Below are 27,936 nucleotides of genomic sequence, written 5' to 3'. Positions count from 1 at the left end.
AAGCTGAAAAGAATAGCATCTCAGAGATGTGAGGTTTCAGCCCTGAAGCCTTTTTCTTTCCTTTCACAAAAGATGCAAGATCTCGCTACCACTTTGTCCATCATCAATAATGGATGAGAGTTGAATGGTGTCCACTTATGGCAGAAGAAACGACCTGGATGGTACAAGAGTGCACTTATGCCTGTGTGTATGTGTGTATATATATATATATATATATATATGTGTGTGTGTGTGTGTGTGTGTGTAACTGCACTACGCGTCTGAGCCGCAAGATTATCCCTATTTTTAACTTAACCGTCGTCATTCTTAAGCGCTGCCATAATTTATAATTACAATAACCCTAAGCAAACGTGTGTGTGTGTGTGTGTGTGTGTGTGTGTGTGTGTGATAGCTGGACACATTTAGGGCTCTGATGGTTAAAAGCATTCAGATTCCTCCGGAAAGTATTTTGAGTTTGCAAGCATGGGTGGTGCAATCTGCTGGTGGATCCAGAGAACGCTTATCCCAGGAACAGTGAGCCTGAGGCAGGAATACACCCTGGATTGGACACCGGTATCTTTCGGGAGGTGTGCGAGGACACCGGAGAACCCAGGTGGAAAGTGAATGTGGGCTGCAGTAGAACACGTAAGGACTAGAAGGTCAGTAATTAGAAATATCCGAACGTGCGTCTGATGTCTGCGGCCGTTGGCGGGTAGTGACGGGAGTTCAGGGGAGATTCGACTCCACCACTGGGATAAGACGCGTTTTGGGATGTCGTCCGAGACCCGACTTCGGGAACTAGCGTAGTACGGGTAGCAAACAGAATCATTTATCTCTACTTTCAATAATCGGGTCATTCTCACATCTATGGTGACTTATTGAGCGGTAAAAGATTCCATTGTGAATGAAAAAACGTTATTCTTGACCTTAAATGTGGCGCCATTACTTGACGTCACTGGTGTGAAACAGAAACGGATAAAGCATGTGTAGAACTCACAAAAACCACCCAAGTACCCGGAACCAGTTCTCGATCATTTACTAGACGATTATATAAATAAAAGTTTCACGAACCCAGCAAATGAATCAAACGTAACAGTGTATGTGTGTATATATATATATATATATATATATATATATATATATATATATATATATATGCTCGGATTCAGACTCTGCGGACGGATTAATGCAGTAGGTGTGAAAGCGATATTCTGAGATTATTCACGACTATTTCTCGGGCGTAAAAATTATGATTGCACCGTGTCATGTGGCTAAAGATCACATGTTGTGGATTTTTAATGCTTAGACGTAATTACACACCTGACGAGTCGGCTGTACATACCGTCACGGTCGAATGTGTGTGTGTGTGTGTGTGTTTGTTTTAGTGTTTGGCTGTGTGTAGCTTAGCATTTAGTTGTCAGCTTGCACGATTGTTAAATCATGAGGTAATTACGCATAATTGGCCGGTCCTTTCGGATCGAATCAGTTTCTGAACTGAACGTAAATGACGTTATTAAACTAAACACGCACGCATTTTACATTAAATAACACGAACCATCGTCCTTATTTCCATTCTTCAGCATCTGAAATGTAACAGTCAGAAATTTTCACACTGCACCAGACGGATGCAAATATCACCACATGATGATCAGTTGGTGTAATAACAGGGGTTTTCCTACAGCAACGCTGATTATTTAATATTCGTTGGTTTGTCCGTCCATCCATCCATCCATCCATCTTCTATACCGCTTTATCCTTTTCAGGGTCACGGGGAAACCTGGAGCCTATCCCAGGGAGCATGGGGTACAAGGCGGGGTACACCCTGGACAGGGTGCCATTCATACACTATGGACACTTTAGACACACCAATCAGTCTACCATGCATGTCTTTGGACTGGGGGAGGAAACCGGAGTACCCGCAGGAAACCCCCGCAGCACGGGGAGAACATGCAAACTCCGCCCACACAGGGCCATGGTGGGAATCGAACCCCCGACCCTGGAGGTGTGAGGCAAACATGCCAACCACTAAGCCACCATGCACGCATTGGTTTGTTTGTTTGTTTGTTTGTTATAATGAACTCAATACTCACATTAGAACCGGAACGATATCCTGCGATATCGGGTTGGATGATTATTAGCGGACCAAGTTCTTGAAAGCGACCAGATACTTTGTGTACAGCTGTAATAGAAACAGCAGACTGAATATTTTTCTCATTAATGAAGAATATTATCTCTATTATCTATATCTATAGTGGTTCAAGTGAGCAGGACACGTGTGTGAGAGCCACGATTGCGCTCTTGAGCGAAACCCATGACCTGATGAATGAGCTGGAATTTTTTTCTCTATTTGGATAAAATCATCCATCGAAATAAATCCACGTCAATATTTTTATTCGGAGTATTTCACAAACAGCAGCCTTTGTTATCTGTCTAGACCCTAGAGTCGTAATAAGTGAAATTATGGGATGCATATGAGGGGTCTCAGCTTGGCATACGCAGGCCAATAAAAGCCCCCTTCTTGATTGCCATTAGTGGACTTGGCAGCCGTCCGATGTGTGTTATCTACTTCAGAGGAAACGGCGGTGCAGCTTTGGGGCGGCAGCCTCCTAATTTGCACATATGGAAATGCTTTTTCTCGCCATTCCGCCGCCTCTGTTGTGGCCAGATGGAATTAGAGAGTGCTCAGAAGCCGTGAAGGCAAACACATCAAAAGGAGAGGAGAGGTGAGGAGAGAGGGGTTGAAGAGCTGGGATTTTTTTATTTCTTTTTATTTTTGCTTTTTCTTTTCTGTTTTTTTAATCAGAGTCCAGAAGGCACGGGATAAATAAATAACCATAAATCGACGATCGTCTCATTTGTGCGCCGCTCTATATTTTATTTTTCCCCGCGTTATCTCAAATCTTACATTCTGAATTAGTCTGCGTTTCCGATAACTACCTCTGTGAGGAAATTCTGACGGAGGCGCAACATAATTAGGGGGATATTAATGAAAATACCCAAAGTGCATTGCTGCCGTCGGCGCTGTCTGGGTCGGTGTCAGTGGCAGTGAATTATCCTCTCATGTTCTAGCTGGTTTATGACATGAGGGAGCAAAATTGGGCATGTTTGCTGGGTGCTGGGTGGGAGGGGCATTCCTTTCTGTCCCCTGTCAATCACAGTGACACTGGCCAATCGTCGGTGTCTGTGAGCTCGTGTATGCGGAAGAGGGCAGACAGCACTTTCCTCTGAGTGTTACGCTGGAATGAGATGTGATGTGGCATGACCTTTTGGTTGGCCTCACGTGTCTCAGAAGAAGCACGTGTTAGTACGTCCTCGTTTGGTAGCTGTCGTATGATAGCTAGCTGGTACATTAGCGGGTGGGTGGGTGGGTTGGTGGGAATTAGGAGGTGACCATGACCGATTGGGAATGTTACGATGTGGCTCACAGTCTGATATTACTAGACCAACTGTTAAAACATTTCTTTTGCTACTGTATATGTATGTTTTGTTTATTTATTTATTTATTTATTTCAGATTTCAGGCGGTTTTGCGCGATGCATGCGGAATAAGCGTGCGCGAGTGAACGCACTGGTGTTTGGAGATGGTGGGATGGTGACCACTGCACCCTTCTAATGATGTATAAAAGCAGGAGACCTCTGTCCTGTTGGGAGAGGAAGGGATTACTGCAGATTAGGCTACATGCGAAATGTCAATGTTCATTAAAGCGTACCTGCTGCATCTGCGTTCCCTTTTACTCATCCATCCATTGATCCGTCCATCCGTCCTCTGAAACATCCCGCTATACGTCGCAGCTTCACAGCACGTGGGTTTTTTCCTCAGGCTCGTTCCCACTCGGTGTATCTGTGCATGTTTTGAATTGATGTTTTGTGTAATAGTCAGCGTTGAAGGCTAGGCTAAGTCTTAACTACATCCGCATGTTTTATCATTTAACTCGCTGCGAGCTCCTTCAGTTCTCCTGCCAGCGTCATAATTAACCTTCAGCCTTGTGGAACAAACTTTTTTTTTTTTCCTCCTCTCTTCTTTAAGAAACCACCGCCAGACTAAACAATTTCATTGAAATTAAGCCAATAAAAAAAGTGACTCAGCTAAGAATTATGCCTGTGAGTTAAGTGACCTGCTGAAATATTTGTTCATGTATTATAGCGATGCAGGAAAGTGGTGTGTACAGGAAACCTGTTGAAAGGCATAATGTGGTCGTTATGTGATAAAGATGGCAGAACCGTATGTGCTATTCTCTCTCTTTCTCTTTCACTCTCTCTCTCTCTGTCTATCTCTCTCTTCACACACAGATCAACACGCACAGATTATTATTTCATGATAATCTCCAGCTCGGACTGAACGACTCCAAATGGGTCTCACTGAACAAATGGGTTCACCAAATTGACTCAGTAAATGAGAAACGAGACATGGAGGTCATGACTGAAAGTTTTATTGATTCAAACACTGCCCCTCGGGATAACAGAGGAACGAATCACTTATCAAGAGATTCACTGATTCAAATGATCCACTGAATGAGACTGAAGAGAATCATGCCGGAAAGATTCGCTGACCCAAAACACTGACCTGTTGAATGAGAAAGGAGTGAATCTCAGTCATGATGAAAAGATTCACGGATTCAAATGACTCACTGAACAAGGAAAAAAAAAAAAAAAAAAAAAAAGAATCTTGGTCATAACCAAAAGACTTGCTGACTGTAATGAATTTCATTCATTAGCAAAAGATTCACTGATTCACTGAACTGTCCGACGCAAAGAGAAAGAATTGAATATCAATCGATATCAATATCAAGTCAGTGAAAGTGTCACTGACTCAAAGACTGACTCATTGAACAAATAAAGAAGGAATCTCGCTTAATTGAAAGATTCATTGACTCAAACACTGACCCTCAGAATGAGACAGGGGTGAATTTCAATCATTAGACTGAAAGAAAGACTCACTGATTCAACTGACCCAATAAATGAGAAAGAAGCAATTCTTGGTCATGACTGAAAGATTCACTGACTCAAAACACGGAACCTCTGAATGACAGTGGAGCAAATCTCGTTCAAGACTAAAAGATTCACTGAATTAAACACTGATCCTCTGTATGAGATAGAAGCGACTCTCAGTCATAACCAAAAGGATTCACTGATTCAAATACTGACCTGTTGAATTAAAGAGGAATGAATCGTGACTGAATGATTCACTGACCCAAAACAAAACGCCGACCCTGTCAAAGAGAGAAGAGTCAATTTTCATTCATTACCAAAAGATTCACTGATTCAACTAATCCACCGAATGAGAGAGAAGCGAATCTTAATCATGACCGAAAGAGTCACTGACTCAAATCCTGACTCATTGAATCTCCATGACCAGAAAAGGTTCAGTTGCAGATATCCGCATTAGCATAGCATTTCCAATCCGAACACTAAGAGCAGGAATAACAGTTTTAAGATATCGGTCCGTAAATAATTGATTACAAGAAGGAAAATGCTGGAAAAGTAACGAATCCATCACATAATTATCTAGTATTTCACAGTAAACTGAAAAGAATTGCCATGACGTTCATACCTCGCTCAAATTATTCTCTTCATTGCTCTGACAAAATGCTCGCTGTTTAACAGTATTACCCATGCTGCACTGTGTTTGTCAGGAAGGCTCTTATGGGATGTCAGGTAAAAGGCGAATCCTGACGCTCTGACAGCTCGGAGGGCTTCAGCTCTCAGCCATGAGTCGAACGCTAGGTCGCTGTCGGCTTGTTAATGGCACTCATTAGGACACAGAGTTCTGCGTTTGTGCACCGACGGCTGCTGAGCCCTGAGGGAAGAGAAGTGCTAAGAACTCAGAGACAATGATGCTGGAAGGTTTACGGCATTTGTGACAGAAATCAGCATCACGAGTTGCCTCGGAACTGTGGCGTCGTCTCTGAATGACCCAAACCAAGACTGCCTCCTCTACGCATGTTATATATTTATAACGGATATTTAATTGATATGTTTGATATTCGCGCCTCTCTCGGTCAGTGAGTCAGTGAATCCTTTGAGTCATGACTGAGATTCGCTTCTCTTTTGTTCAGTGAGTCAGTGTTTGAGTCAGTGAATCCTTTGAGTCGTGATGGAGATTGGCTTCTCTCATTCAGTGAGTCAGTGTTTGAGTCAGTTAATCCTTTGAATCATGACTGAGATTCACTTTTCTCTCATTCAGTGAGTCAGTGTTTGAGTCAGTGAATCCTTTGAGTCATGACTGAGATTCGCTTCTCTCATTCAGTGAGTCAGTGTTTGAGTCAGTTAATACTTTGATTCATGACTGAGATTTGCTTCTCTCTCATTCAGTGAGTCAGTGTTTGAGTCAGTTAACACTTTGAGTCATGACTAAGATTCGCGTCTTTCTCGTTCAGTGAGTCAGTGTTTGAGTCAGTTAATCCTTTGAGTCATGACTGAGATTCGCTTCTCTCTCATTCAGTGAGTCAGTGTTTGAGTCAGTGAATCCTTTGAATCATGACTGAGATTCACTTCTCTCTCATTCAGTGAGTCAGTGTTTGAGTCAGTTACTCCTTTGAGTCATGACTGAGATTCGCTTCTCTCTCGTTCAGTGAGTCAGTGTTTGAGTCAGTTACTCCTTTGAGTCATGACTGAGATTCGCTTCTCTCTCGTTCAGTGAGTCAGTGTTTGAGTCAGTGAATCCTTTGAGTCATCACTGAGATTCGCTTCTCTCTCGTTCAGTGAGTCAGTGTTTGAGTCAGTTACTCCTCTGAGTCATGACTAAGATTCGCGTCTCTCTCGTTCAGTGAGTCCGTGTATGACTCAGTGAATCCTTTCACTCATGATTGATTCGTTCCTCTAACTCTTTTTCTAAACACATTTGAACAATCTGTCAAACTGAACGAATCAGAATGAATCATTTAAGTTATGGGATGCGTTTGGAATTCTTTCATTTCAAGTTAAGCCAAGGTTAGTTATTGGTTACTATCTGGAACTTTAAGTATTGTTTTAACCGTAGAACATTAATCCTGTGTGAATGCAACACGGTCTCACACTTGCAGATTTGTAGTTAAAAATGAAGACAAGAATAAATAAATAAATAAATAAATAAATAAATAAATAAATCGATCTCTGGTTGTTATTGCATAATTACAAAAATAATATTCATCATTTTTTTTTTTTTTTTTTGCAGACTCTCAACCGATTCCACATTATAATGATTATAATCTAAAGAAAACACTGATTGTCTATGAGGATTGCCTGCCATTTTTTCTTCTCTCCGTCTCTCTCTTCCCCGCTGTCCTTTATTCCCCACGGTATGCTAATCAGAAATTTTGTAGGTACAAATGTTGTTGTGGTCCTCGCGCCCCCCGTTGGACCAGGTTGAGTGGCAGACGGAACTTGTAATAGCAGGTGTTACCGGAGTGGTGCTGAACAGCTTGCGAGCTCACCCAAGTTTGGATTTGTCCCTCAGGGACTGCCATTTGAATAAGCCGGAGCTGAAGGTCCGACTGTAACCCACCCCGACAGAAGCTGTGCACCTTTAATTAGGCAGAGAAAGGAGGAGTAAAGCAGAAAGATTTATGTAGAGTCATCTGAGTTCGGGCAGAAATAACTGCTCATTTCAGGCCTGGGGAAAAAGTGTAGCACTGTTTGCATTTAGTCGATTAGCAATCTGTAGCATGAGAAAGTCTGCAATAACGATGTCAAAAAGTCGCAGCACGTTCTATCATTAACAACGGCCAAGAAGAACGTCCGGACGTAGCATTTATCATACAGGGTAAAGGTTTAGACGCAGGATCACAGTGGGCAAAATTTAAAAAAATAGTCAAAGAGTTCAGGACTTAGGCAGCCTCAGGAGTTGGAAAGACTTCGAAGTTGTGTAAACAGGAAGTTCTCGGTCTTATGAACCAATAGAAACAAAGTAGGTGGGTTCTGTGGTCCAAAAAACAGGTAGGCGCTCATTATTATTAAATAACATTTTCACCAGACTTCACTTATTGTTCCTTGTCACTCATCTAAACCAAAAAAACAACAGCAGCAGCAACAAAAAACAACAAAACTAGCCGTCTCACCTACTGACATGGAGAAGTTCTTGTGGTCAGTTTTTTTTTTCTTTTTCTTATAAGCATGAAATGCCTAGTAATCCATCTCCTATAAAGTACTATTGCTTTTACAGAGCTTAACTCAGATTGAGTTCACTATTAAACTATAACATTAGCAGACCAGTGCAATTTTGTGCATTGCGAATTTGAGCTGAGTAAGCTAGCTAGCGTAGAATTAGCACTGTAAGTCTAGTGGGAAAACTCAAACGTTAGCTTTAAACACAATTAAGGCAAGCTTTCGAACATGAGTTCAGCTTGATTTTAGGACGAAGAGCTGTTTTTCTGAAGTTCACTATCAATATATGAGATCGCCATGACGATTATGCTTCTGTTCAGTGCGGATTTGCGCTAGCTAGCTTATCAGTGTCGTTCTCGTGGAGAAAAATGTACACGTACCACGTCATCGCCCTGCGATAGTTTGTCTATTGAAGCCATTTTAAGAACAAACTGAGGGTTTATATATAACGCGAGTAACATGTAACACGGGTTTTAATGAAAAACAAACGCGACCCAAACACCGAGGTGTATAATCAGAATTCGCAGCTGTCTAAAACTCCCATTTTAGAGTTCAAAGCTGTTTAAAAAATGTACAGTATCTGACTTTTTACCGAAAGGAAGTGCTTTCTATTTGTATTAGTAGAACTGTGAAAATAGTTCTGGTGAGCAGAAATAGGACCAGAAGCTTCCTGAGGTTCTCTTTTGGCAGCATTAGTGATGCGGTAAGCTGGAGTTTTTCTTGTACGGAAATATTTTTTAAGCGTGTCAGACAGATGTGGTCTAAATCTGTGAGAGAGGAACGATGAGCCATCAGCTGTGCCACCCTGTCCCCCGGCTCCTGAAGCTCCACGGGAACGCCCCACTGCGGGCAGGGGCACATTCATGCATCAAAGTGACCGGTGGTGCGGTGGTGATGGAGCGTTGCAGTCAGCCTCTCGGCTAGCGCTGGCCTCCTCCTGTAGCATGGAAGAGGACATGAGGGATCGTCGTCACGGCAGGGCAGGAACACGAACAGGAGGATTCTTCAACCCCGTCTCCTCCTGTTGCCCGGCCTGTCTCTGGAACCTTCTGCACGACAAATCCAGACGTGCACCTCCTTCTCATGACCTTCCGTTTTGTTGATTTTACTAACATCTTTACAAATATGGCCTTTACTGCCTCACACACAAGGTCCAGACCGTGGCTGAGAAAGCAGGAGTGTGAGAGTAAGAGCGGACCCAAAAGCCTGGGGGTTGGATGCCTTACATTGTTGAAGCATAAGGTGTAAAGATGGGACAGTAATTGGGGAGGCTTTTGGGTATACCGAGTCTGACCCTTGATTTAATTAAACCAATTTAAAAGCAGCTTCTTGAATTAATTAAATGCACGTCGCATCGTGGCAACCCCCATCCCCGGCTCCGGATCCCTCTTTCAATAAAGCGCCCCGCTTCTGCTCCATTGTTTCACACGAGACTGATGGGAAGTGCAAAGGCTTCAAGAGAGAGCTGATACATGGTGGAATAAATCTAAACGATTTTCATTAGATGGTTATTTCATTAAAAACATATATATATATATATATATACATATATAAAAAAAAATATTCTGGAGCTTATTATAAGAGCTTAATTCCAATTTTCTCATTTTTTCAAAATCAATATAAACCTCGTTATATCTTAAATAGAACTCCTGAATAATTAAATAATTAAAAATCAAACTTCCCTCAGAATCATAACTCCTACTGTATAACAAACATTTAACAGATAAACCTAAACAAAATAGTGGAAGGTTTTTTTTTTGTTGATATGGTGACGTTTTCCACGTGGAGACGTTTATTGAAGATTGATGGAAGGAGTCTCTAGTGTCAGTGTTTCATCTCATTCAGTACATTTTCCAAAAAACGGGTGTGTTACTGCAGAACATTCAAACTCTTACCAGTTAACACTTAGTTTGTGCTTTTTGTTTTTATTTATTTATTTATTTATTTATTTATTTATTTATTTTTTAGCATTTTTAATATAGCGATTTCTGCTTGTGGACAATCAGTCGTTTTGTTTTTTTTTAATTTTTTTTTTACTTGAATTAGGTAAATTGGTAATTGGTAAATTGTTGCCATATGGCAATGTGCAACGGTAGAAAGTATCATATAGTCAAAAATAACAGTTCTTTTACAATTACTAAATTTACTAAATTTACTATTTAAATTTAATTAAATTTAAAAAACTAAATTTACTGCATTTTCCAGACTTTAAGTTACAGAATTAAAAAAAAACTTTTTGCCAAATAGAGAGCATGTAAAAGTTCTATCTTTTAGAAAGTAATTACAGTTGTATAAAGTATGTGCATGGATTTACTCACTCAAAATATATACAGAAATTTAATCCAGACATGTTTTGGGTGTCTTTTTAATTCTTTCTCTTGAAACATAAAATGTGGAAAATAAGGTTAGGGTTTAGGGTTTAGGGTTTAAGGTTTAGGGGTTAGGGGTTAGGGTTATGGATTAGGGTTAGGGTTAGGGTTTAGGGTTTAGGTTTAGGGTTAGGGGTTAGATTAGGGTTTAGGGTTAGGGTTTAGGTTTAGGGTTTAGATTAGGGTTTAGGGTTTAGATTAGGGTTTAGGTTAGAGTTTAGATTTAGGGTTAGGGGTTAGGTTAGGGTTTAGGGGTTAGGGTTAGGGTTTAGAATTAGGGTATAGGGTTATGGTTTAGAGTTAGGGGTTAGGGTTTAGGTTAGATTTTAGGGTTAGGGTTAAGGTTAGGTTTTAGGTTAGGTTTTAGGGTTAGGGGTTAGGTTTAGGTTTAGGTTAGGGTTTAGGGTTAGGGTTAGTGGTTAGGGTTAGGGGTTAGGGTTAGGGGTTAGGTTTTAGGGTTAGGGTTAGGTTTTAAGGTTAGGGGTTATGGTTTTGGTTTAGGGTTTAGGTTAGGGTTTAGGTTTAGGGTTGGGGTTAGGGGTTAGGGTTTAGGGTTAAGGTTTAGGGTTGGGGTTATGGTTAGCGGTTAGGGTTAGCGGTTAGGGTTAGGGTTTAGGGTTAGGCGGTTAGGGTTAGGGTTATGGTTAGCGGTTAGGGTTAGGGTTAGGGTTTAGGGTTAGGGTTAGCGGTTAGGGTTAGGGTTTAGGGTTTAGGGTTAGGCGGTTAGGGTTAGGGGTTAGGGGTTAGGATTAGGTTTAAGGTTAGGGGTTATGGTTTTGGTTTAGGGTTTAGGTTAGGGTTTAGGTTTAGGGTTGGGGTTAGGGGTTAGGGTTTAGGGTTAGGGTTTAGGGTTTAGGGTTAGGGGTTAGGGGGTAGGTTTAGGGTTTAGGGGTTAGGGGTTAGATTTTAGGGTTAGGGGTTAGGTTTTAGGGTTAGGGTTTAGGTTAGGGTTTAGGTTTAGGTTTAGGGTTATGAAAAAAATGTAAATGTACCCTACTAGAGAAGTCCAGTGTCTTTTTTGCAATGTAGGTCTGTTTCATATGGCGACAGTAACATTTTACCGTTTAACTTCCTGGTCATGTGACATGGCATTTTTTTTGTTGTATCAAAGTTAAAGCCCCCTTTTTCCAGTTAAATAGGAAGACAGTAGTTTTGTATAATTTCCTATCAAAAAAAAAAATGGAGATAAGCTTATTGTTGCCATATGGCAACACCATGCAGTACAGGGTTATCTCATTAGGTGACGTAAAACTTCCACTTCGTAACGGCAGAAAGGAAGCGAGTGTTACGAGCTTTTAGATTTCCGAAGTAAGACCATTAAACCAGCCGTAAATTGTTATAGTAACAAAAAAGGCAACTAATATTCAGTACATTCACGATAAACTCCTAAATAACCTAATTTAACTTATAAAATAGTACGGCGCTGACCGCTGTAACAGTCATTACAGAAATAAAATCCTCTCTTTTTTTTCTCCTAAAGAGATCTTCTTTTCTTCAGACGTTATTGAACTCCGGACTCCAGAGATCCGCCTCGGCCAGAACAGCGCACGAGACGAAACTCTTCAGTAATTACAAACATATCCGCGCAAATCCAGCCGGATATTTCCACATATCCCATATACGCGGCGGCGGGAATATTCGTCCCGAATCCCGGCTGCAAGTAAAGATGTTTTACATGTTGTAGAGCGTAATGCCGTAATGCACTGGAAATTAATTTTTCACGCCGCACCAAAACATGCCGCACGACAGCAGATCGAACCCGGCGTATTGTGCAGGCAGGATTTGGAAATCGTGATTATTAAAGGATCACGAGTGGCGGTAGAATATTCAACGCAATATTCGACTCTTCTTTCGCCGTGTCGCTTTGTGCGATTTTGGATAATCTGATCAGCTGTCCTCGGATCAGTGGAATATTACACCGCAAACCGGCGAAGATATGAGCTGCTGCCGGAGCAAGGCATCTTTTCCGGCCTTCGCGTGTCCTTCAATTTTAGAAATATACAATGGCAAAAAAACAAAAACGAATCATCACACGAAACAAAATGAAAGCATATGCTGTGCATATATATATATATATATATATATATATATATATATATATATATATATATATATATTTATATATGATAGCAGTATACTATAACCATGTGACTTATAACCATGTATCTATCATTAACTCACAGCATCTGGGATTTGTTCTTCGGAAGCTCCACATAATCGAGGGTTAACAATAAAAAATGGTTATTTAACAGATAAAACATGTCATCTTTTCTGTCGGAAGAACATTCAAGGAAGGAGTCTCCAGTGTCAGGACTTTGTAGAACTCAGGACGAGGGTTTCCAGTAATACGACTATTTTATAGCTAGAAACGACTGTTTACAGCTATTCTAAGGTAAGCGATAACAGGAAGCCGTTTGTTTTGTGGACGCTCCGCAACATTAAATATAACCATAAACGGATAAAAAATAAATAAATAAAAAAAAAACAACGTATGATGAGTCATTTTGTAATAAGTGAAAGTATACGAGGAATACAGCACTTCAGGACGTGGTGTTTTTGGAAGATAATCAACAAACTACAAATGAATGAATGAACAATCCGCATAATTACGAATGCGTTTATATTAATACAAATTCAGAATGTGGGGGTTTTTAAGCATCGACATTTAGACAAGGTTGAGTTTTGTTTTATGACTCGACGTGGAATTAAATGTGATGATAAATGGGTAAAAGTACCACGTGTCCTACTTTCAAAGCTAAAAAAACAAACAGACTATACTGTGAAAATAATCTACTTTTATTACACAGGAAGTCACCTTGTTGATTTGTAAATTTTTTTTAACGTCCCGTTTTATTCCTTGAAGCATGACTCTAGCGTAAAGTAGGACGCTGTCTCTGTCCTCAGCAGGCTGTTTGAGCTCGCCGGCTCTCGGTGGCTCGTTGCCCTCTGCAGCAGTGGGTTTAGGTGTGACAGCACCCATGGCAGTTTTACTGCTGACATTTTGTCATCTGTTAAATGCACAAGACTACTCAGGGGGCTAATGAGGAGCATTTTTAGTGATCAATAAATCATGTGTTATTGATTTTTTTTCTTTCTTTCTTTCTTTCTTTCTCCCCCTAAGCTGGCTTCTGTTCTCTGAAAGTCAGCCGCCTCCCAGGAAGACCGTAGCGAGGAGGCCGGGAGCAAATCGACACCAGCTGCTGACCAGTCATTGTGGAAATCACCCGATTAAGAAATGACTCAATAAAGAATTTATTATTATTTTTAATTAAACGTAACGAAGATGACGAAAGAACTAAATCTAGGGCGATGACGCACAGACGGGGAGCGGAGCCGTAACTTCCATAAACAACTCAAATTAGGCAAATCGTTCAATCAAACCGAGCGGCTACCCGACGACGCGTGACCTCATGGTGAGGTTTTCTGTAAGGAGATGCTTATTTAACGTTTTTAGAAGGAGTCTCCAGTGCCAGCGCTTTGTAAACAGTCCGATTTCCTTTATTTATTTTTTGCGCGATTTCCCGCGAACGTGACGAGACGCGTCTCGTCGACGTCACGAGAGAGAAAAACAAGCGTGGTGAAGAAACGGCAGGAATGCACGCCACGATACCAGGAACTTGGTCCACCACATTAAACGGAGAAAAGCTAGGCGTTGTTCTTTAATAAATAAATTTTAAAAAATCGTAGTACCGTTCGCGACACCGTTATTGGAAAATCATCGACTTTGTTGCGATTAATAACTCCTTCGCGTAACAATCTGGAAAGGTTCCAGAAGAACCGCTGATGATCAAATCCACGTTATTTTATTTCCCTGACAAATACGGAAATAATACCTTTCTACGCGGCGATAAAGTGTGCGCTTAAAAGGGTAGACAGATGATGGCCTATGTGCATCTCCGTTTCACACACACACACACACACACACACTCTGTACATTGCTGAGCACTGTGACATGTCATAGCTTAGCTGTGGCAGGGTTATTAAGACACCGTGGCAGGGGGAGACATCTGCTCCCGCACTGATAGAGTTCCTCTGAAGTTATCTCCAGTCCCCATCGCTCTGAGAGATAGCCGCGTGTGCCAGTCTGCAGCAGGAAAGGAAGTGCCACACTAACGCTGCACCCAGAACAGGGGCCCTGTGGCCATAACACTACCCAGAGAGACAACTCCAACACACACACACACACACACACACATACACACACCGAGAGGGCAAACACAGATAGAGAGGGCCAGACAAAGGGGACGAGGGACTACAGAGCGTCTCACAGCTTATCAAATCAGTTACGGGCAACCGTAACGCTCGCATCAGGAACCGTACACAGCCATGCGTGTGCAACCGTTTCAGCCTCGATAATCACAACTAGTCTAAAGAGTAAAGAGAAGGTTGTTTTTTTTATTTTATTTTTTTAAACCGCACTCATGCTTTTCATCAACACCTTGTGAGTGCTAATTATTTTAGTGCTTCTAATCAATATTTGTCACCTATAATTAGCTCGATGAATTCATGTAACAATTACCTCATTAGCAAATCTTTCAAATAAGGAATAAAATACAAAGTGTTTCTTTAAAGAATACGACAAGTTGCCAATTATATATTAAAGAATGAAGTACTTTAAAAAAAAAAAAAATTTATAATCTATTTATCCCTTTTTGGAATGTCTGTGCAGCAAGTTCGCTTAAGTTATAACTATAACTATAAACATTCAGTTCCTCGTTCTTATGGTTAAGAAACCGCGAAACGCAAAGTCGTCCATCCTGAAGACTTCCTTCAAGCCACGGGTTTAGCTGTCGCGAAGCGCCGACACTGGAGACTCCTTCCATAAATCTGACATAGACGTCTCCTTTCAGAAAACGTCACCGTGCGAACGATCGCACGATCTTTAATCCGCTCGCGTGCAGCGTCTGCCGGACACGTCGCTCTGAATTCGTCGTCGCTATGGAAACCGCGACGTATTTGAACGAGCGCGTTAATATAAACCGGCGAATTTGAATTCATATCGGCGCCGCTGTTAGAGAAAACGAACCGATACGTCCCGACCGATCCGGATCGGGAATTCGGATATTCGGATGCTGAACTCCTCCCAGTTCCAAACTGAGCTCGGGTGGAGCGCCCGGATACGTTTAATGGCGCGTCATTTTGAACGAAAGAGAAATACGAGTCGAAGAAGTTCACGATTGTTCATAAAGAGGTCCATCTTGAATATGTGAAGATATCGTGAATATTTGTCATGATATTTGTCCGATATGGTGAATATTTGTCAATATTTAAATATCAACGGAATGAATTATTAGCTAAACTATTGCTTATTTTTGAATGATGATGCAAGCAAAAATACATAAATAAATTTAAAAAAGATGAAAAGAATCGTTATATTTCAGTATTATGACATAGCAGAGGCAGCTGGATGCACTGTATCCGCTGTGGGAGGGGCATACGGTCTCACCCCCCTGTCAATCAGAGTGACACTAGCCAATCGTGGGCATCGGCGAGGTCATGTATGCGGAAGACGGCGGATAGCGCTTTCCCTCCGAGCGTGTTACGCTAGCCTGTGACGCAGATCGAAAACGATGCGGTTGTACGTCTTCACGTGTCTCCTCGGGAGCACGCATTAGCCTCCACGCTCTCCACTTGGTAAATTTAGCATGATAGCGTACGATCGTACTCCATCTCGTCTTCCGCTATATGCCTGACGTACGGAACGCTTTCTGCTCTCTCGCTCTTAAACCCGGGGTCTGTACGGAGCGCCGGAGCGAATCACTCGCTCCTTGAAGAGGATGTTATTCGTTCCGGCCTCAGGGTACAGCGACCTGACCTGCACTTTCATTTAGAGAACTGAAATAAACTGAAATAAAGTACAATTACAGTCACAAAGCAGGTCACACAGCCCTGATCATTTACTCTCCCGGGTTCTGATGGAGATGTACTCTCTTAAAGCTTTTGCTATATTTAAAGTCAGGTTCCACCCCCTGTTTTTTTCTTTTTTTTTTTCTCTTCTTCATTCATAATCGAAATATCAAGAACATTATGTTTTCTATTACATAGTTATTTCTAAAAAATGTTTTTATTTAATTACGCACATCAGATTTAATATATTTTTGTCAACCAAATCTTTTCTCTTGGAGCGATTATGTTTAATTTTATTAGTTGATCAGACACCAAAGTTGATGATGACATTTTAATCAGAATAATTACGTTAAACGGAAATTATTTAGAAAGAAGAACACTAATGCAGTAATAATAACTACACGTTTGGCATGGTTTGCTTAATCATTTCAAGACTGTACTATAAAGATATTAAGAAAAGCCTCACCCTTCTATTTTTTACATAATAAATGTACAAAATACTATTATATTACACCGTATATAATAATATTATTTCTCTTTTCTGTCCAATTCTGTATAAAGAGACTGCATGATTGCATTTTTTTTTTCAGTCAGGACTGATTTTTATACTTTTATTTAAACTTCATTGCATTTCTTATACAATCCCAATTCCAAAAAAGAACAAAACACGATTCCACTGTGCTACTGTCCATCTCAGATGAGACCGAGCCCGGAGAAGTGGGCGGAGCTTCTGGACAGTGTTGACTGTTTAAAAAGCTTCCGCTTTGCATAGTAAAAAGCCTTTACTTGCGTCTGTGGATGCAGCGGCGAATGGTGTCGAATGTCAAAGGTTTACCGAAGTATTCCCGAGCCCGTGTCAGGATCTCCGTTACAGACTCATGAGGGTTTTTAAGACGGTGACGTCTGAGGGATCGGCGATCACGCGCGTTCAGAAGCGGTTTTCGGCCTCGACCTTTACGCATCTGAACGGATTCTTTGAATCTTTTAATTATATTGTGCGCTGTGGAAGGGGAAATGCCCAAAATCCTACCGATGTGTCTTTGGGGAATGAATGTCGTTCTGAAAGTGTTGGATTATTCTCTGACGCATCTGTTGGCAGATTGCCGAGCCTCGACCCGTCCTCGCTCTTGAAGGACTCGGCCTTTTTTTTGCAGGCTCCTTACAGTATATACTATGATTAGACGATTTCCTCCCCTGTTTCACATCAGCTTCTTATTCCAACTCATCACACTTGTCGCTATCAGTCCTAAACTGCACCTGCCCCAACTTTTTTGGAACGTATTGCATGCATCAATTTCAAAATAAAGGTTTACCTTCAAAAAAAAAAAAAAACTATGCAGTCGATCACGTAAAACGTCAAATATCTCGTCTTTATACGTCTTTTTTTTTCTGTATAAATACAAGTCAAAGTACATTTACAAAAATCACTCCTCTTTGTTTTTATCAGCATTGTCCATACCGTCCCAACGTTTTCGGACTTCGAGGTGTAGTTACAATGTTAACGGAGTTTAAAAAGCTGTGGTTTTGTGTATGTCGTGTATGTTTTGTTTCTGGTACTCTTTGTTTAAAGTACCGAGTACCTTGTAAAGGAAAAACGATATCAGACGGGTATCGATATCAGTTAAGACTCAAGGTTTATCGGGACAAACTGGTGTCTATGGTCTTCCTTGATGATGCTGTTGTGTGCTGGAGTGCTGTTATAAACTCGACAAACACAAAGCCGGGTCCTCCGTCACATCCATTGGCCTTCCTGTTCGGGAGACAAAAGCGGGGGCTTGTCGAGTCGACCAGCATGCTCTAATCGTGCGCAATTAACAGATCCGAGAGGAGAGGGTGCGATGCCCTTTCCTTTGGATGAAAAACTATAAAGGTTAAACATTTATGAACAGATATAAATCAGATGACACCTGCGAGGCTCTAGGGGTGGCGAGGGCTTTGCCAGCTCCAGCCGGGCACTTGTGGGAGAAGTGGAGCTCTCCTCTGGCCGCTGCCTGCCATCCGCCTTCCTGTCCTGCCGAGTTCCCCCTAATTATCCTCATAAATGTATATGTGCAGCCGCAGGAGATCTCACGGGATTACACACTGTGTGTTCAGCAAATTGGCGAGAAGACTGCTGGTCAGGGGAGACTGAGATCCGGCCGCGTAAATGATCTCTTCACCTCAAAACACCCCCCCCCATCCCCCCCCCCCCCCCCCCCCACACACACTGAGGTACGTTCTGAAACTAACAGAGTGTAGTCTTGCCTATACAAATACAGAACTCGACCGAATCCAGGACTTTACACTTAACACTTTACAGTTTTCCTTCATCCATTTCTCAAAAAAAGCTTCAATCCAGAAGTCTGATGGTTCTTCAGGGTGTCCCTCAGGGTTCTATCTACAGTCCTAGAACATAATCCTTTCCTATGAAGGATTTTCTTCAATGTGGGACCACTTTACGTAGATAAATGAGTGTGTTCAGTTCTCTTCGACGATTCTCGATTCTGATTGGACGTCAGGTGTTGATTGGTTTTCCAGAACTTGCGGCTCGGCTGTAATTCGAATCCCAAGCTTAATGTTCTGCGTCTAATACGTTATCGTTTCTATAGTAGCAGCTCGGACTTGTCTAGCACATGGCACTTAAACGAAGCCTAATAAGACGCAGAGTAAAAATGTGTTGTTATTTAAAAAGGTTTTCAGTAAGGGGATGTTTATTGAACATTTCAGGAAGGGGTCTCCAATGCCACGGTCACACTGGCTTATCGGCACGGAAATGTGTTTTTTTTTTTTTTTGTCTTATTATGTTCAAGAGAGAGAGAAAGTAGTACCGCCCTTTGGTAAGATATCTACGTTTCCCAGAAGATAAAATAACGACAATTAGAGAGAGTAAGTGAGAACAGGAACTCACTTGTGTTGAATGTAACTATAAATGGATAGAAAGTCATTCTTTAATAAATTAAACAATTGACTCTTTTTTCATTAGCATGTATCTAGATTGGATATAAATCCAATTACAAACCTAACCGTATTGAACGAGTGCATTATTTAGCACGCCTAACTACGTCTGGTTACATTTAAAAAAAAAAAAAGAAAAAAAGCAGAAGTAGTTCCACGAGAACGAATGTTACCCAGATGTTTAGACGGTGAAAAAGCTGTGCCCGATGTGCCAAGATCGATCCTGACCTATCTTTTTTTCACGGCCTCCGTGTCAATCCATCTGCAACCGAACTTCCTTCTATTACATGCCGCCGTAGTCCATGTTTTGATGTTCAATTTAAAATTGAACTAAAATTCAGTCGAGGGAACGAGCTGGCAATAATTTCGGAACGGCGCCAAAGAGATAGTTCCGATTAAAACACGCGGCTCTCATCTCCCGCAGAAGAACGGCTGAATGGATATCAGTTAATAAGTCATATTTAGTCGTTTTGCTTGGATACAGACAGGCGGAAGTTTCATAATGAAGTTCTTTAACTTTTAATTGGATATGAAAATGAAGATCGTTCACAAGTTTCGCCAGAGGGAAAGCAAAACGAATAAATAAACAAACAAACAAACAAACAAACAAACACACACAACGGTCCAAATGTACAAACATTCGAAACACACAGCTGTGATTGATTGTGGATGAGTTGCGAATGAATGAATGAATGAATGAATGAATGAATGAACACTTAACTTTACTGATTTACGCCGATCAGCCACAACATTAAAACCACCTGCCTAATATTGTGTAGGTCCTCCTCGTGCCTCCAGAGCAGCTCTGACTCGTCGAGGCATGGACCTCACAAGACCTCTGAAGGTGTGCTGTGGTGTCTGGCTCCGAGACGTTAGCAGCAGATCCTTTAAGTCCTGTACGTTGTGAGGTGAGGCTCCGTGGATCGGACTTGTTTGTCCGGAAGTCCCACAGACGCTCGATCGGATTGAGATCTGTGGAATCTGGAGACCGAGTCAACACCTTGAACTCTTCATCATGTTCCTCAAACCGTTCCTGAACCATTATCCTGCTGAAAGAGGCCACTGATATTAGGGTTACCATGAAGGGGTGTACTCGGTCGGTACTTGGTGTCAAAGTAACATGACAGGAGTCAGGATGAGCACTCTGACCAGATCGGACCAGACGGATTAGCCTTCGCTCCCCGCGCACATCAGTGAGATTTGGGACCCTGTTTCCGGTTCACCGGTGGTCCTTCCTTGGACCACTTTTGCTAGGTACTAACCACTGCATACCGCGAACACCCCGCAACAGTATATACTACAGTACTTTATACCAAAGCACTGTTGAATCCTCCATTCTGATTGGTCAGAAGGTGTTGATTCATTTTCTTTAACAGGAGCTCAACATCAAACGTAACTATAAACAGGTAAACGTATAACGTATCGTTCTTTAATTAATTTAAAATAAATAACTGACAACTCACGGTGGTATAACTGGAATAAAACCCTTCCTTACTTATTCCTCACTCATCTAAAGTCAGGAATGATCGAAGTTTCTTCAAATGTAATTAAATATCATTAGAGACTTAAAAAAAAAAAAAAAAACGAATAAAATTACCAAAAAAAAACAACAACAAAACCAAGACAGTGCAGTTTTAACATGGTGCATGTTCCTACTTAAGACCTGCGAGCGGCTGAGAAAGTAAAGGTATTTGTTTGTCTTATACATTATTTACTTTGTGTTAACAATTATGACTAAACGAGCCCCTTAAACGATACGGCTGGCCATAAGGAGAAGAAAGAAGGTCGTCTGAGTAAATAAGCACTACATCCTACTTTAACTGCTGCTGGGTCCCTTTGTGGTGATTAGCCCAATCCCATGGGGCAAGTGAGTTAGCAGAAGCAAAAGCTCTCTAATGAGCTGAGCTCTCGCGCCCCTGCTTCGGCGTCTACACACACACACACACACACACACACACACACACACACACACTCTCTCTGTCTCACAATGTCCCTACAGAAGCCAGTGGCAGAGCGGGAGTCCCAGGAGGGGTCTGTGCTGCACCTGTTCTCCCCGTAATCAGTGCATTTCTGTAGTCCGTGTCCAGGTGTAGCCAAGCGTCCAAAGATCAGGGGTATTCCAGTCTGCTGGGGCTCCATGGTCTAGTTTTTCTGCTTTTCTTTCCCGCTCCACCCCATCACATCCACTTCCTGCTTCCTCTCAGAGCAAACACAATATGAGAAACGTATTGCATATCAATTTGTATCTACAGTGTATATATATATATATATTTATTTATTTATTTTTCTGCCAAATCTACTCATTGTTCTTCGAATTGTCTTTAGCAAGTTGTCACAAACCATTACCTTCAGGATCAGTAAAGTTTTACCTTACGACTTTCACTCTTCCTGTTGTGACTCACATTGCAGCCATATTTGATACTATTTCGGTGGAAACATCAAGCCCAGTTCTTCACATACTTCCTTTAGATGACATTGTGAGGCCCAATAGTCCCATATTTATATAAACAACGCTGTAACATAGCAGCAATTGCAAAAAAAAACGTGTGCAAAGGGGAAAAAAAGGTCATTCCAGCCATCCAAGATGGCCGCCTGCATGACATTTCAGCGCTCCTTCACACAGTGAAGTTTTGTTCACGTTTATGAATGGCAGTACGTCTCAGTGTGTGTGTGTGTGTGTGTGTGTGTGTGTGTGTGTGTGTGAGAGAGAAAGACATCATGCTAAAAGTGGACATGGTTTCAGCGCTCTTCCAGAAAAATTCCATATGATTATAAGCAATATGTTATGATGTGCGGATTAACAGGCGCATTCCGTGATGTTATGCACTGAAATAAATCTGCGTGACGTCACGCGGGGGAAAAAAACCCAAAAAACTGGAGGTCTAGTGCAAAAAAATAAAGACACAAAATTCACCAACGCACCAAACATGTCTTGGCTAATTGAACAGATTTGCGATTGGTGTAAAACTTTGCAAGATATTGTGTCATGATGGGTTTCTGAATCAAATCTAGGAAACTATGGGTACAGATGCTCATATAAAGTGATATGTATTTTGTGTGTGTGTGTGTGTGTGTGTGTGTGTGTGTGTGCACATATAATGACTGTTTACCTCCTAGTCTCTCAGCACTGATACCTTCATCGTCCTGATATGATGTGAATCAGATAGACAGAGATATGTGAGAAGAACAGACAGATGGAGGGAGTCGGTGATGATAAGGACCTCCATGGCAGCTAAACAACCCCCTTGCTGCACAATTCCCTCTGCAGTGGTTTACAAAAGCTCTAGTGTGCGCACACACACACACACTCACACACTCACACGTCTCGTGGGGAAGATCTCCGGCGAGGCGTCGCGTGGACCGGCGACTGTTCTGGGAGCTGAGCGTTTATACGGATGACTATATAGATTGCAGGTGTGGGGCAAATAAACAAAAGGCAGCTCCGTCTCTGGAGGGCAGCGACACTCGATGGCCTGATGTCCTGCTCACGCTACGTTTATAACACTTCATCAGCTGCTTCTTTTAGTATATAATTTCCTTTTTATGGTCCTAATGCAGCATTCAGTGTTCTGGAATATCCAAATTTCCTGATTTTATATGTGTGTGTATATATATATATATATATACACACATACGATTCTACTCTGTAGAGTATAATGCTACATGTGATGAGTTATACATGAGTAAACATGACGTAAACGTTAAATTGTAATCTGTTGAATCTGTAATTATCATGTTATCACACATGAATGAATAAAATTTCAATAAAAGTCTCAGCTTTAAGCTGAAAATACCGCCGCTTTTCAAGTAGGACTGTATGAAATAGTATTTATTTATTTATTTATTTATTTATTGAAAGCGGCACCAAATTACACTATAGTATTCATAATAAAATATTACACGATGCAATTTTACACTGTATTACTTTTTTTTAAAAAAAAAAAAAAAAAGAAAGAAAAAAAAAGAAGAAAGAATATTGTTATACCAAATAAGTGGAAAAATCCTAACTATAACTATGTATAAAACATATCAAATTCATTTTCTTTTATTTTAATATTTGTTTTTTTTTTTTGGTTATTTGGTAAAATAAATAAATAAATAAATAAATAAATAAATAAATAAATAAATAAATAAATAAATAAAAATGCACCGGTTGCTGATCGGGGATAAAAATCAGGCTTTAAAAAATGTATTAATTAATTTCTCGACATAATGTTTTTTTTTTTTTTTTCTTTTAGAAATCCAACTTGATGTTAACATTAGCGGTAATACTTATAATAAATATCTTCTCAGATTTTCCTCTTTAAAAAAGTGTCCTTTTGGGGGAAAAAGTTTTTTTTTTCCGTTTCAGAACGCGATCCATTTATAAAGCTTTATTCCCCTTCATGGAACTTGGAGGCTTGTTGCTTTGATTCGCTATTCCAGATCATTTTGTAATAACACTGAACTTGTGCCACTACATTGTCGCAGAGTTGCGTAACTGACTGTAATTGACTATAACTACCTTAAGCGCTTGGACTTTAACCGTATTTGGATACGGATACAGCGTGCTAATATTATATTTTTTACACTTCATGCCTCTGGAGATAGTTTAGAACTTTAAAAACCGGTGTCCAAAATCGGTTTCAGTGACCTGCGAGAGGTAAATCCTGTGAAAGGGCAAGCGCCGGCTGTCCGTCACGGCTCAGCGTAAACAGGCCAGCATGGTGCAATAATCCAGGGAAGTGCTCCCGCCGCTCCCTGTATCCTGCCCTTGTTTTTCGCCCTTGCTGGCCGGCGGGGGGGTTGTTTAGAGCAGGCCGTGTGACCTGGCCGCCTGGGGACGGCCCTGCGAGGGCTTCCTGGGCCACAGGTGAGGCCGTGCTCCAATCTGCACCTTACCCAGCGGGCCAATCAAGCCAGGAGCTCACGTAGCAACCTGCAGGCAAGGAAGGGCCCCATGCACACCTCCTGTCCCTCTGAAAGCCCAGAGGAGCTCGCCACTACCACTTTTAATTACCTCTGTGTTCTTCATTAATTCATGGGCATCTTAATGCCCTGCAGGCCTCAAATACAGTGTGTGTGTGTGTGTGTGTGTGTGTGTGTGTGTGTGTGTGTGTGTGTGTATTGTATGAGAGAGAGAGAGAGAGACCAAGGCTTCCAAAACACAACAACGTAAGCAACAGTGGCACAAAGATCTCCACTGGGACTCCAGGGGCTATTTTCGTTAAAGGTCTAGTAATCAGCAGCAGATTGCAAGGCAAGACTCCGGGGTCAGTTAGAAGGGGCCAGAAATTGTTCGTCCCTCAGCAGGGGGGTGGAAAACGAGTCCCTCAGGTCCAGGCGTATGGTCAAATTCCACCTGTGGTACAATTTATTAGGTCATCCAGGGACATAGTAAGTGATTTGAGATGGTGAGAAATGACAAGGATGAAGTGGCCATAATCTCACAGGAGATTAAGGGTTTAAATAATTAATAATATATATATATATAAAAATAATAATAATTTAAGATTTAAATTATTCGTGTTGAATTTGTCAGAGCAATGGCTCTCCCACATCAAGGATGCCAATAATTCAGAAAAATCTGTTTGTATATTCCATTTTGTAAAAAGCACAAACCCTACACACTTTTATCTGGTGCTGCATGCCCTGAATTTGCATACTGGAGTCTGATTGGCTGTTATATGTTATGACACAATAACACCAATCTACTGTATCACTTTGAAAATATAAGAGCCAATTTAAAAAAAAAAAAAAAAAAAAAAAAAGTTAGGCCATGCACAAGCCAGTAAGGTTGGGGCTTTTTATACATTTGCATTTTCGTAGGATTTTCCAGTCAGGTCCATAATTAATGGCACCCTTAATGAAACTGAACACAGATGAACACGAACAGAATGACCTGAGAATCTCTTGAAGCGTTTTCTAAAACGTTGAAAGGCGCACGAGATATATTTTGTACGAGAAGTTACAAAGTTTAGGGTTGGATTATGTTTAGGGACAGGATTAGCATCTCTCTCTATATATGTATACTTCATAAAGGGTGCCAATATTAATAAGCAGCCATCCTGCATCCTGGAAATGACCAGGAAGAAATATGTCTTTGTATCTGTCCAGCTCTTACATGTGGAACAGCCGAGCCGTAGGTAACCTAGCCGAGATGTGTGTACGGCGGCGACAGGTGTTCTCCAGCCCACAATAGTCGGCTGTTGTGTTCCATCCGACATTGTGAGCGTACGCGTAGAAAACACAGGGGCTGAACACTGACTCGCGGCTCCTGGGGAACAGAAAGTTAATACAGTGACAGATGTGTCGCCTCGCTTCAGCCTCCCGGTCATGCAGCAGCGGTGGCAGCAACAGCAGCAGCGTTCACCGCCCTACCCCTCTCTCTCTCGCTCTCTCTCTCTCTCTCTCTCTCTCTCTTGCTCTTTTTCTCGCTGACTCTCCACCTATAGATCTAAATGCTCGAAAAGGTCCCAGGAGCCACGCAGGGGTGGCGAGCTGCGTAACAGTGGCACGCTTCCCCCCCCTCTCATCGCTCCCTCCCTTTCCAGCGTCACATGATTTCCCGAGATTGACAGCCTCCCCAAAGAGTGAGAGCTGGAACAGATGGAATATGAATGGTTCACTCGTGTATGAAAAAGGTGTCTGGGCAAAGGAGTGGCGTTGTGGGAGCCGCAGTTGCAAGTTAAGTGTGACTATATCTCTTTGTCTTCCTTCTCCTATGAATTCACGCCGAATGCTCAACGTTTAAACCTGCATTCTAATATTTACTACTATTACATACCGTACGTGCGTCTGGAGCTCACATTGCGTATAAAATAACTCATAAACCAGCGACTTTGTGTCTATACGTACATAAATACGAGTAGGTTCATACATTTTGGCAGCCTTTACGAGTGTTAACATGATAAATGAACAAATGACGCACTTAATCGGTGAGATTTCAAGCTTAAAGTCACAGACTAGCATTTAAACTAGTATTTAATACAGTTACCTATCCTGGTGAAGGGTGCCAATAGTTTTGCCGTTGACTGTAAACACCGTTGTTTACGAGTTATTAGATCCGCGCACTAAATGAACGACTTGATATGTAAATGTCTATGTATATGTACATGTATATGTATGTCTCAGCTCTAGAATTATTGGCGCCCTTTGTGAAAACAATGCGACGATGAATAATCCATGCATTATATATTAGTTTTAATCGGAGGCGTATTATTTTCCAGCAAAATGTTGCTTAAGTATTTATTACCATTTCAAGCTTAAGTATATTTATTAGTAATAACGGACAGACTCATTTTCTACCACAACATAAAATAAAACGTATCAATTCCGACCGTTAGGGACTTGCGCGGATAAATTCCGAATTTTAAAACGTCTTTATTAAGCCTTCTGATTTGCTACTTCTATTAGTTAGTGGGAGGGAAAAAGTTTGTTCATGCATGATATGGGATATGAGCATCGTTTCATCCATAAAACCCTTTTTACGCAAATAATAATCTCAATTAAACATTTTTATTTCCGTGCTCATTCCGTTCGCCCGATGAAACATAATACTTTTTTGGAGCGTTTTTAATTTAAACAAATTAGGGCCTCCAAAAATTCTCATCAAAATTATTCAGGAAGAAAATCACGTCCTGGGCGATGGATGTGTCAGTGGGGTCTTTAATAGGCGTCTGATTGTTAGTGGATGCCATTTCAAACCAGATTTAGCACAGCAAGGAAAGCCATTAAAAGTGTAAGCATGGTGCTGCTTCCTAATATGAGATAATAAACGGAAATGATCACACGGGACGGTTCTAGGGGAGGAGACTCGGATTGTGACGGAGGGATGGAGAGGAAAGCGGAGCGGAACGGTTCGACGGCGCTCGGGGTTTAGTATATTAACGAACTCGTTCTAATACGTTATCGTGGGACTTGGGTGGTGGATGCTCCATGTAATCTAAGTATAATAATCGACGGATTTAAAAACGTGCTGTTAGGTAACAAACAAAACCGTATAACTCCGTACGTGTGAGGAGATGTTTCTTTTGTAACATTTATGGATGGAGGAAGGAGTCTCCAGTGTGAGGGTTTTGTCAAAAAGGACCACTGACGCGATATGAGAACTCGAAGACTTGAGCGCACGCTGTTACAGTAGCAAATAAATCAGCTTCAGGTTGAGGACGGAAACTCCTCGCCTCAGTCTGCCGAGTCGTCGATCGTTTTCCGAAAAAAACAGCACGTCCGGACGTGTACTCCTTACCCATGATATAACACGAGCGCTACGACGCAGAAGCCATCCGAGCGAAGGTCTTCCTTCGAGCCAACGTGCTCGAACCCGGACGTTATTCGAACCTCACGATCAAATTTCAGATTACGGATAAACAACATCTCTAACGTTAATTATAAAGAAAGCCAAATATTTACTCGCGATCGCGTCTCGTCCCCCAGGGATAAAGTCACATTCTGAAAGCAGACGTAACGTTTATTCTGATTGATAAGCCTTTCATCCTCTCTCTTACGTCCTGATTCATCTAACGGAGCTCGAGGCGAAGAAAAAGCGCCTGCCTGCGGCTCCCTCGGCGTCTATTCGCTCTTAACCACTAAGTCATTACCGACTAATACATGTAGATTGTGTTAGGAGCGAACGATGCACGCTGAAACGAGGGAAGAATTAGTGAAGTGTTATGGCGCAAAGCAGATGTGCAGCTGGAGTTATTACAAGCCGAGATGATGAGCTGAAAAACATGATGTGATGGAGG

This window comes from Ictalurus furcatus, chromosome 9 (genome assembly GCF_023375685.1).
Source record: "Ictalurus furcatus strain D&B chromosome 9, Billie_1.0, whole genome shotgun sequence".
NCBI classification, from domain to species: Eukaryota; Metazoa; Chordata; class Actinopteri; order Siluriformes; family Ictaluridae; genus Ictalurus; species Ictalurus furcatus.
Note: the sequence above shows the minus strand (reverse complement) of the source record.